The following is a 12842-nucleotide window of genomic DNA, read 5'->3' as shown; positions in this document are numbered from 1 at the left end:
GGCAGACGGGGCTTATATTCCCACTCGTGGAAGTGCTGGGCGGCACAGATCGGGGATAGCCCCAGGCGGGCTAGAATTTCCTTCTTGACCTCCTTATATTGATCGGCCGAGGCAGCGGAAAGAGCAAAGTATGCATGCTGAGCTTCGCCCGTCAGCAGGGGAGCCAGCACCCGTGCCCAGTCGTCCCTATGCCATCCTTCCGTGGTGGCCGTCACTTCGAACATTTGTAAGAAGGCTTCTACGTCATCATGAGGAGTCAGCTTGGGTAGCAGCTTCGCAGCGTGTACTCGGGGGTCCGGTAGCGGAACGCGTTGAGCGGCGGCGGCACGCCACTTGACGGGTGGCATGGTGCGCAACGATTTGTTGCTGGCGGATGCTAACCTCGGTGAGCCGCTGGAGGATTTCGTCCATGTTGGGGGAGAAGCGCTCGCCTGTGACAGAACCCGGAGACAAAAACAAGGGAAAAAGGTGAGGTGAAGAAAATAGCTTGTTGGTGATTCTTCACTGATTCGCCTGCATTCTCCACCAGTGTAACGGGGTGAAGAATCACACGTCAAGGAAATCTTAATAAATGCCCAGGAGGGTGGATTTATTAGTAAGGTGGGTGGTAGAGAGAAAGGTCCAGGTGGGTGCTCCGGTGTGCCGTGAGTGCTCTCTTCCGTCTTCCCAGTGCAGAGTGTCCGTGCATTGCTCCTGTGGGGCTGGTCAGTCACACGTTGCTGTCTGTGGGAGAAATGAGAGGGCGAGTTAGTGCTCAGTCTCATGGAAAAGTCTCTCAGATGGCAGGGCTTGCGTGGCTTATGTGTCCAACGTTTATATTTTTTCTACGAATCTTTGAGTTAACATGTACTAAACATGAATGGAATTTGCACCGCAGCGCCCCCACACCTTGATGCTCATGACAAGAATAGCATGTATAGTTATCTTTATTGAAGTGAATTAGGTTTAAATCGCCATCATGCATGAATGAATGATATTTTTGCAATTTTACACATAATAATCCACGATGATCACATTACACAAAACTGAAATTGCACGTCAAAATAACACATTGTCAATATTTTTGAGACCCCCCAAAATTTCACAAATCACGTTTTCAGGGGAGCCCATGTCTTATTAAGGGGAGCCGAGCTCCCCCGTAGTTCGCACCCTGATTGGACTGACTTCTCTACAAAGGACATATGCAGTGCTGCCTAGAATTTGGCCAAAAGATGGTGTCTTAGAACACATAAAGTTGCTTATGTTTTGAAACAAACTTTGCACAAATATGTTGCTCTCAACTCACCCACTCAATTGAAAGTGTACTGAGCTGTCTGTGCATGTCATTTATTGTGCCGCTTAGTGCTGACTCTGTTTTGGTTGCATTCCCATTCATTTGAATGCATCTCTTCTTTTCTTGCTTATTTTATAATCTTCATATGGTGTGTTTTGTTGTTTTACTTGTTTATGTAAAGCGCTTTGAGATGTAACATTTAAAGGCGCTACAGAAAATAAAGATGATTATTATTGTTATTATTATTCATAAGCAATATGTGGGCGATAAGGGACGTGAATTTTACCTGCCCGAACTTGAATGTGTGCAACACTGCCAGAAAGTTTTTCTCTCCTAATCAAGCTCTTTGTGCATTGCCAGACAATCTCAAACACTGAGCGTGGCCAGTGGGATCTTTTTCTGTAAGGACTATTTACTGAAAGTTCAGGCCTTTAGAACAGATCCTTTTGTGCCGTGTGGAGGCACACACATCAAACAAAGGTGCAAAATGTGAACTCTGACCCTGACAGAAGTTGTGTTCCCTGTGATCTGACTCATAGCTTTTTGTTTTTTTTACCAAGTCAGAAACGTTCAGTATCACCATGTAAATCAAAAAGAGGTATAAATAGGGCTAGAAAGGTTTTTAAAGGTAAAAGAGTCAATAAAAGAGTCAAAATAGTAATAGTGTCATACAGAGTCAATCTATTAAAATATTCCAGCTTCTAAACTTCTTAAGGAAAATATCAAATGTCAGTATATGTCTTCAAAAGATTCACTAGACCATGAAGTAAAAGTGAAATCTCAGTGTTATTTGCAGTTCAAACATACTGCAGTTTGTTTCTATCTGACAGAAAAGCAGAATGAAGACTATGCTGTGGAAAAGATTAAATTAATCTATTTAGGTTGAGTCATATGCTCTCAAGCCGAGCAGCTTCAATAAAATGGAGCACCAGTGAATGCGAAGCCCCAACCAGCTTGTGGTTCGTAAACTTTCCTTTGTGGTATGTGCTGCTCACCACCAGACCTGTAGATAATTGTAGTGGTAAAACCCATGTCATGTGACTGGTATCTGTTTAAGCACAAACAGGCTCAGGTGTAATGCACTGGAAGTAAGATTCACTGAACAATCTGCATGAAAACTGCATGATGTTCTTTGTGTTATAAGTCAGACTAATTAAATTTTTTTGCACCAAAACCTGTTATAATTTAGTTTTCAATTACTATTTTAATGACCACCCTCTCACTTATGCTTAGAATTAAACAGGCCGTTTTGTTGCTTTTGTACCTTTAAGACTTAAGTAAAAGTAAACGCCCTTTTCACATATGAAATGAGCAACAGCCCTCATAAAAGGTTCTGCTGTGGTGAAAATGCAGCAACAAGGAAGAGTGACATTCTTTCTTGCTCATTCACCTTCTCTTGACTTTCTCATTTCCTGTCTTGTCCTTGCTGAAAGCATTTAGAGTCACATGACAGGATTTGAGGTAGAGACGCCAGCCGATTGTTTGTAATGGTGGTTTGAGGGGGACGATCATAGGGGGTCCAAATGAAATTAGACCCAAAGGGAGAGAGAGGGATGTCTTTCACTTCACCTTTTGTCTTTCATTGTCCCTCCTTGTCTACCTCCCCTCTCCCTCCTTCCCTTTGACTCTGAACTCAGTCTGTGTCTTCATTACACTCTACCTCACAATGTGTGATGAATATGAACAAGTACAGAAACTTGTTGTCAAAATGAGCATGTTCACTTAGGGCAGCGTATTTTAGTAATAATGTTCACTTGTAGCATTTGTGTATATGACAGACATGCAATTGTGATTTTAATTAGTTCACCCAAAATGAAAATTGTTATTCACCCCCATGTCGTTCCAAACCTCTATGACTTTCTTTTTCTAGAACACACACAAAAAAAGATTTTCTTATAAAATATCTTTGTTTTTTTATGTCCATTATAATGGAAACCCTCATTGATTTTCATTAAATGGACAAAAACAGTTTAAACATTCTTCAAAATATCTTCTTTTACGTTCCACAAAAAAAAGTCATACAGGTTTGGTACGGTAAATAATTATGACATAATTTAGATTTTTTTGAGTGAACTATCCTTTTAAATAAGTCTACATAAGATTAAGTTATTTTCAGTTTACAAACAGTTTATTATAACTGTCCCTGCATATTAATCTGGCATACAAGAATAAAAAACATACAAAAATACCACTCACTGTGGCAAACTTCATGTTACTTATAACCCAATTTCTCTGTTGAAGGAATGAAATCTGTGATGATTAGACTGTCAGACTTAATACATTTCTGTTCAAATTCACCAAGCTGAATTTTAAAGAAGATTGAAATGACCGCATCACCCACTAAAGCCCATTCATAATCCCGTTAGACACAAGTCATGATCTGATGAGATCTCATCCCTCACCGAGTGGAATATTTATGAGGCCTCAGGCTGCAAGGTGGATAAAATAGCAACTAGGGTGGGTGTCTCCAAAAATCATGAAACATTAATGAATCGAGCTTGCAGGCAGCACCGCTTTAGTCATTATCATGTCTGTCGTGCTTTCACAGATATTGAAATAAAATTCATTGATTTTGTGATTAGAGTTTAATGAAATGCCTCTTTAATTCTGCTCACTTTCCTCAAGGGCTCTAGAGGATTACACCTGTTCCATGATGGCTGATGTGGGTATCTTGGGCCTGACTCTTGTATTTAAGGCTGCCTAGTTTTTGTGATCAAAATCAAATCGGTTACATAGGAGGAGCTTGAGTTTGCGATTTTCCCTGCAAGGAATAATGTATGCATAATAGCTTGCCTTTGGAAAGAGAGGAAGGGAAGTATACATGAAATTCATTCACCATACTGTCTGAAAATGAATGTTTGAGTAAAATGTGATCACCATCTCCTGTGGTTTTTAAATGCTTTATGTTAATCAGATGATTTTAGTTAAAAGCATGTAGCTCTTTAAGCGACGTTTTCTGTCCATAGTTGCACTGTGTCCTGGAAGTAATGGGTTCTGACAAGCCTTTCCAGTCTCAATCATTTCATGTAGCCCGACAAGCCCAGACAGCTAAGGGTTACACATGCTGGAGTTTATCTGCAGTGTCCACTAAATTCTGAGGATAAGGTAAAATATAAGCAATACCTGACCACATGGCTGAATGTGAATTTCTTCCTTATCCTTGAAAGTGCTGTGTGAAAAACTTTTTTTCTTTTTTTGTGTCTCAGATAGCCATTACTGTGGTACTGCGGCAACTGTGGCTTAATACCCTACCTCGAGACATATTTGAGCTCAATCAGGTTTACACATGTTTCAGACTTCTTGTAGGAGCACCGAAGGAGAAAGCAGAGTCAGGTGTGTCAGCCAATGAGACTGGAGATGTATATGCCTGTCCAATCACTGCAGACACCAAAGACTGCAGAAGACTGAACCTTCTCAACTCAAGTAATTTTCCTGACCTTCATACTAGCCATGAGTTTTCTTGGGCTTCACTTTTTCTGATTTATAAATACTATTGTTGTTGCTGTTATTTTTAATTGTATCCATTGTCAGTCATATGAGACATAAATGAATGTATTTATTTATTTACTTACTTTCATAAATTTCATAAAGGGAAAATTATATGACATTTATATAATTTATGATATTTATAAAAAATAAAAAGTAAATTAGACATTTATGGACTAAAAAAATTTATTAAATCTTATGGAATTTATCAAAAAAATCTTTATTTATCTGTTTATATTTGTAAAGTGCATACGTTTCAGATGAATTTGTCTATTTATTTCCTCCATTTATCAATAATATTAATGATTAATAAATAAATAACAATATAGTAATAAAATATTAATTCATAATGATTTAAAATATAAATTAATAAATATGATGTCATTTATAATAATATATAATAATACATACAATACTTTTGTATACTAACAATAATAGTATAAATAGTTATATAACGATGCCTCACTGTTATTATTAATAATAATAATAATATCATTCATACCAGACTTAAATTAGCTTTTTACATTTTTTTTTTCTTTTATCTATTAATATTATTATTGTTGTTGTGTCCCACATGTCTGCATGGTATTACAGAAAGAACAAATCAGAATACTTGCTTTGTGTTATGCAGATTTTGAAGACCCTAAGAATGATGTGATGGATGGGATGTGGCTAGGTGTGTCGATAGCCAGTCAGAGTCAACCGGGGGGCCGTGTACTAGTGAGTTTCATAATAATGACCTCTCTTATGTTGGTCTATGAAAAATCAATCAACAGAAAGCATTGCTCTTACCATCTTAGCATAATAGTCATCACTCTATTTACTAGGCCTGTGGCCATCGTTATGTACGGAACTTTGCAACCAACTTTAGGATGATTGGGAGGTGCTATGTTCGTGGAAATGATTTACAGTATAACACAGCAGACTCTCAATGGCAGACATACAGTGAGGTGTGTGACCCCAGAGATGATCAGACTAGTGAAGGCATGTGTCTTGCTGGAATGTCTGCTGCCATCACTCAGACGGAGATCTTCCTGGGTGCACCCGGATGCTTTAACTGGCAAGGTGAGGGGAATTTGTTTTCCTGTAAACATTCTGCTTCTACATGCAAGAATGATGTTAAATTCCCCTCTAATCATTTTCCATCATACGCAGGAAACACATTTTCGCTGTGGTATAACCCTGAAGATAAGTTTGGAGACATGAAGAGCAAGCTTCCAAACTTGAAAAAAGGGAATATTTACATTGGTAAGGCAGGACTACAACCTTGCTTTCTGGATTTTCTGGCATTTACTCAGTTTTCAAAACAATATAATATCATTTTAGTTTATTTATTTCTATGATTTATTTACAATTGTACTATTCATTTTGTATTCTTATTTATAAGCATTTGTTGTCAACTGTTGACTGACGTTTATCCTATTCACATAATGAATTGCCTTTTTCCTGAAACACAAAATCTATAACTTATATGTACTTTCTTTAATTAATATCACATATCCTTTGCAACTATGCCAATATGTACTGTAGGCAGAAAATTGCATGTGGTTATTGTTGACTGATTGATCTTTAGGTTACTCTATAGCTGTGGCTCAAGATGTGCCAAGCAAAGACAAAGACACTGTGGTAACAGGAGCTCCAAGAGATGAAGCCAGAGGATCTGTGACGATGGCTGAAGTTTTTAAAGCCAGTGTCAGCGGAGAAGTCAAAATAAAAGCCACTGTCGTGGGGGAACAAGTTGGATCCTATTTTGGCAGCAGTGTTACAATTGTTGACCTTAACAATGATGGGTAAAGACAAGTCTTGGCTTTTTGTTTCCCCTCAACTAGAGGTCATTAGTGAAACAGAAGATCTCGACATGGAGATTTAACTTGTCTTTATGTTATCCATATAGTTGGAAGGATCTGATTGTTGGAGCCCCTTTCTATTTCGACCGGAGAAAAGATGAAGGCGGGGCAGTGTATGTCTATATGAACCAGAACGAGTCTTTTCGTGACAAAGCTGATGTGGTCCTCACTGGACCTAAGGACTCAGCTTTTGGAATGGCTGTTGTTGGTATTGGTGATGTTAACCAGGATGGCTTTCAAGGTAGGTTTGTGGGTTTCTTGCTTGATTGCACTCTGTACAAAATAACATGTATGTGGCTTTTAGTCATTTGTTGCTAATGTGCTGGCTCTTTTCTTGAATTCACTTTTGTGTGCAGCGCTTAATCAGAGCAGCGCATTATACAGTCAAGGACATTTTACTCTGCTGCCTTCTTGTGGAATTACTAAGAAGTATTTTGACAGTGATTGTTTCTCACTCCTCTCTGTTCCTTAACAGATTTTGCTGTTGGTGCTCCATATCATAGTAAAGGCAGGGTATATATATGGATGGGCAACAAAACGGGTATTTCCCAAATGCCTAGTCAGGTGAGATGGGAATATTAAGAAGTATTTCCAGTGTTAAGAGTGTACATTTATTACTAATATTTTACAAGTAATAAACTAGCATGTTTGTAGAGCTGTTCAGTTTGTAGTCCTAAAACCTGGGCCCAGATTCACAAAAAACTTCTTAAGATATAAGTTAAGAAATTTCCTTTTTCTTTTTTTTCTTTTTGAAAAGAACATGACAGTCTTTATCTGACTTAATAAATAGGGGATCTTACTGAAGACATAATAAGCATGCACACTATTTTCGTCACAACCAGCTTGAAATTTTGAATGTCATGTTTTTGAATAGTTACTTTTAAAGAGGTTGTCTCAAGTTGGAGCAGTCCGTTTCATTCATTTAGCAAAAAGTTGCGTCATACATAATCATGGCCCATCATTGTTTACATTATCAGTCATTGGTTAATAGGTGCACATCCCAATTAATAGTCCTACTATACATTATATGTAGCTAGTGTTATGTTGTAATGCTTAATTACAACGATTAATTTAAAATAACCCAATTAATACATTAAAACATTTTTTACCTTTGGGGATTTAAGTTAAGTCTGAGGATATCCTAACTTTAAGAAGTTATTTACAAAGAATTTAAGAAGATTCTGTTCATGAATTTGAATGAGTTTTGTTTTAAAAACAATATTAAGAAAAAAGATGAGAACATTCTTAATAAGAATTTTTGGGAATACAAAATAATAGGAAAATGGCATTTAAGAACGTTTCATAAATCCCCTGGACGAGAATTAGCATGTTTTTTTAGTTTTTTTTTAAATAATGGTTTGATTTTTTGTATGAAATGAATTACAGTACTGTTCAAAACTTTAGCAACTATAAGATTGTTAATATATTTTTGAAAGAAGTCTCTTATTCTCACCAAGGCTGCATTTATTTAATCAAACATATAGTAAAAACAGTAATATTAAGAATTATTATTACAATTTGCAATAACTTTTCTATTTGAATCTTTTAAAATGCAATTTAAAATAATTTCAGAAACCATTGTAATATGCTGATTTGCTGCTCATAAAAGAGTTCTTATTATCACCTGTGTTGAAAATTGTGTTGCTTAATATTTTGTGGAAACCGTGGTACATTTTCAGGATTCTTTGATGAATAGAAGGTTTAAAAGAACAGCATTTATTTGAAATGAAAATCATTTGTAACATTGTAATTGTCCTTACTGTCACTTTTAAACGTTTGAATGCATCCTCGCTGAACAAAAGTATTAATTTCTTTAAAAAAAATTCTACTGACCCCCAAAATTTGAACTGTAGTGTAGGTTTGATTTTACACTAATAGAGGTTAATACTGATTATTTGACTGCCATTTTGTGTGGTTGCTTTCAAAGTAGACATACTTTAGATGGTCAGTTTATTGCAAATGTAAAACTTTTGCTCTAACATTAATTCCTCAGGTCATTGAAGGAAAAGACATCCCAGGTGGTGGATTCCAAACATTTGGCTATTCTATCAGTGGTGGCATGGACGTGGATGGGAACAGTTACCCAGACATAGCAGTTGGATCATTAGATGATCGTGTGGTCTTGCTAAGGTGATTTGATTGTCACAATTTTTTAATATATTACATATTTTTTAGTTGTATAGCATCAAGGTAGCAGACAAAGACCAAAATGAATCAATCGGTTAACTATTATATCACAGTTGTGAATTATCGTACTTTGATTAGCATAGTCATTTTTTCCAGACCTGCAGCCTTTATCTCATTGTGTTTTCTTTCATTTCCCCCTCATAAGAGCACGTCCTGTGATTCACCTGAATAATTCTTTCACTGTGACACCATCGGTTATCAGCCCAGAAGACTGTGATGCCTGGTAATGAATCCTTAAACATCTCACTCCAACTTTCACACTTGTTTGTTTACATGGAAATGAGCCACTTCAGTAGTTACTTTAGAAGACTACAGTGTCACAATATAATAACTGTCAATTATTTCCCAAAACATAAAATATGGATGGATCAGACTCATTAGAACGAGTTGTCAGTACTGTTTATGGACTCATTTAAGCACTTCTGATTGCACAAATCAATGCGATAGTCAACAAAACACTGGCTGTAAATAAAAACCTTTGACATATTTAGAGTAGATCTAAATGATATGCTGTAATCTATATGTTTTTCATAATTTAATCGCAACAGCTTTAATCTTAATATTGATTATGTATTTGATCAATTGTACAACCCTAATCACAGTTGTTGAAATGTCTGACAAAACAATTAATTCTGTTGTGTTTTCCTCATACAGTATTGAAGCAAAATTCTGTTTCTCCTACACATTCAGCACTGGCAGTGCCAGTTCCCAGAAGAGTATCAGTAAGTCCCACATCACAGTTTATTACCCTAAATATAAATGCAACCTCTCTAAATATTACTGTCATGCGAAATGTGCACTGTTAAAAATTATTGTGATTTTAACAGTAAAAGACTGTAAAAATGCTACAGTAAAAACCTGTTAATTGATTAACAGTACGTTTCCGTACTATAAACGGTGAATAACTGTGATTACATTTAATGTAATTGTACATTAAAATACTGTTTACAATTAGTTTTTGTAAGTGAAAAAGAAAAAAAATCATTTTATAATTTACAGTGAAAAACCATAAATTGAGAATTCCCTGCATAACACTTCACATTTTATGTTTTTTTTTTGGTTTAGTTTTTTTGTTGAAATAACTGTTTTTTTGGTAACATTTTATTTTAGGGTCTCTTAACTAGTTGCTTATTAGCATGCATATTACTAGAATATTAGCCATTTATAAGTACTAATTAAGCACATATTAATGCCTTAGTCTACTTGACCTTATTCTACATCTCTAATCCTACCCAATACCTAAACTTAACAACTACCTTACTAACTATTAATAAGCAGCAAATTAGGAATTTATTGAAGGAAAAGTCATAGTTAATAGTGAATAAGTTAATAATAATGTTCCCTATTCTAAAGTGTTACCGTTTTTTTCTTAGTTTTTTCTTATCGGTTGTATACATTAGGATTTTATGTTACATCTAATGTTGTTAAAGTAATGTTTATTGCATTATTTCAATATTTTGTTGTTTTCTCAGCTTTTCAATATACGGTGGAAGCTGATCAACAATCGTCTCGGAGCCCTCGTGTTCGTTTCCTTGACAACAAAGAGGGCAAATACACTGGCAATATGTCTGTTAATCCGTCTGGGGTTTGTCATTCTCTGAAACTCGAGCTAGTGGTATGACACAAGGCCATCCTTTGAATTGCCATTTTATTCTTTGTGACAAAAAGGCTCATAATCATTGAGTAGGTTGATTCATTAAGCCTGTGATCAGATTGGGCTAACTATACAGAGATTTGTATAACTCTGATATATTGCCTCTGCATTTGACTCTCACAGTCCAAAACGATCCAAGACAAGGTTGCTCCGATAGCTTTCTTGCTGAGTGTGTCTTTGGTGGAGCCTGTTCCCTCAGGCAGGCAGACGTTGGAAGACCTCAGTGCTTTTCCTGTGATCAGCCAAAGATACGCTCTGACTGGCAGAGCTGAGGTACCTTTGACAGCATATTTTGCCTCGGTCAAACACAAATGATTTTTCTTTGGAAACACAATGTCTGCCCTTAACCACCTTCTCACATTCTTGCTTATATTCCACCAATGTCATCTTGTTCTTTAGATTCACATTCAAAAAGCCTGTGGATCAGATAACAAATGTGAGAGCAACCTTCAGATGATGGCTGCATTCACAGATGAGCAGAACACGCCGTTCCCCATGTAAGCTCAGTATTGTTCTTTAAGTGAAAGGGAAAGTAGATGACTGAATAGAAAATAATTTTTTGACTGAATATCTCCCATCATGCTACAAAGAAAGGATCTACCCAATATGATTCTTACGTCCTTTCAAAAATGACCCATTTTTGCTCATGAACACTCACGAATGATCCAGTCACCTGAGCCGTAAAATAGACTGGAACGGAATGGAAATTGTCATTACTTCAAAGAGGAGATGTGAACTGCTTGTTGGTGTGTTTCTACAGGCAGAATGGCCTCCAGATTTTCCACTACAGTACTGAAGTAAAGAAGCTGAAGTTGATGGTGAATGTGTCCAATGTTAAATCACAGGATAGGAAAGCAGAAGACGCTTACGGTGCTCTTCTAAATGTCACCATTCCCACCTCACTCAGCTTCTCCAGCCTAAACCCCAAGGTAAGATCAATAGATGTCCTCAGAAATTACACCTTCGTTCCTTCTACAGTTCTCAATACTTCCACACAGAATCCATAACAGTTTCTCATGTAATAGTCTATATTAAAGATCACCAAATAGCGTCTCAGATCTAGACCCTGAATTGATTCCATTTGGTACTGTTTCTCATAAATTAATATAATTGTAAAAAAAACGTATGCAATCTTTAATCTTTTTTTTCTATCTGTAGGCAATAGTACATGTTAACAAATAACAACTATACATGTTCCCTTTTTACAGTGTATAATAAACAAAGCAGCAGTTTTTGGACTAAGTAAGACTATTTAGGATTTATTTAGGATACTGCTGCTATCAGTTTGGACATTTACAATCAGTATTCCTTACATGTACATAGATTATTTCATTTCATATATTGCCAACTTTTTGCAGACGTTATAATTCCCTGACCTTTGCTGGACCTCTTAAACTTTACAATAAATAAAGTCTGCGGTATATTATCCTTGCATACACACCGTTCAAAGGTTTGGGCTCAGTAAGAAATTTTGTTTTTGGAAGCAAGGATGCATTACATTTATCAAAAGTGACAGAAATATTTTTTAACATACAAATGTTACTGTTTCAAATAAATTATTTTCTTTTGAACTTTTTATTCATCAAAGAATCCTGAAAAGAATGTAGCATGGTTTCCACAAAAATATTTAGCAGCACAACAATTATTATTTTAAAACAATTATTTAAAATTGTATTTATTTCACAGTATTACTGATTTTACTGTATAAAAATAAATGTTGCCTTGGTGAGCATAAGAGACTTCTTTCAGAAACTTAAAAAAATCTGATCAACCCCAAAATTTTAAACATTAGAATATGTACTGTACATTTAGAAAGTAAACAGAATTTTACTTGGTTCTTGTTTTTGTTTTTTGTAGAACTTGAATGTTGAATTGTCTCCCGGGGTGCCTTATCTTCTGTGTACACTGGGGGACCCCTTCAAAAGCAATCAGAGGGTAAGTCTTCATTGGTATCAGTGACTTGACATTCATTGGTTTTAAGCACATTTACCCGGGGATTTAACAGCAGACATACTGCATCAACCATATTAAATGGGTACTGGATGAGATTTTATGATTATTTATTGGATACAGGAAGTAATAATAGGAGGTGAATTTAATTAACAGTGTTGTAATCAAGAGCATTTCTAGGAGGAGATGTAATGAATCTGAAGATGGATGTCTTTATTTTCTTGTGGGCACTTCTGTCTTTCACAGGTGGAGATTGAGATCACCTTTGAAACAGCAGAAATCACAATAGACATGCAGGAGATTCAGACTGAACTTCAGCTCTCAACGTATGAGAAATCTCCATTAGTTTCTTCAGATTTTTAAATAGGCTGAACATTTGGGGAGAGCTGCTTTGCAGGAAATTGCGTTACTCTCAGACCCTTGGTGCATACAGATAACATAAATA

The 12842-nt window shown here is 36.2% G+C and overlaps 1 pseudogene; it reads left to right on the top strand.

The window, feature by feature from the left end:
- LOC107590407 (integrin alpha-3-like) overlaps window positions 1–12842 on the top strand; it is a 36548-nt pseudogene that overhangs the window by 16313 nt on the left and 7393 nt on the right.

The sequence above is a fragment of the Sinocyclocheilus grahami genome, unplaced genomic scaffold (assembly GCF_001515645.1).
Source record: "Sinocyclocheilus grahami isolate Dianchi unplaced genomic scaffold, SAMN03320097.WGS_v1.1 scaffold127.1, whole genome shotgun sequence".
Classification (NCBI taxonomy): Eukaryota; Metazoa; Chordata; class Actinopteri; order Cypriniformes; family Cyprinidae; genus Sinocyclocheilus; species Sinocyclocheilus grahami.
This window is presented reverse-complemented; position numbering and strand designations above follow the sequence as displayed.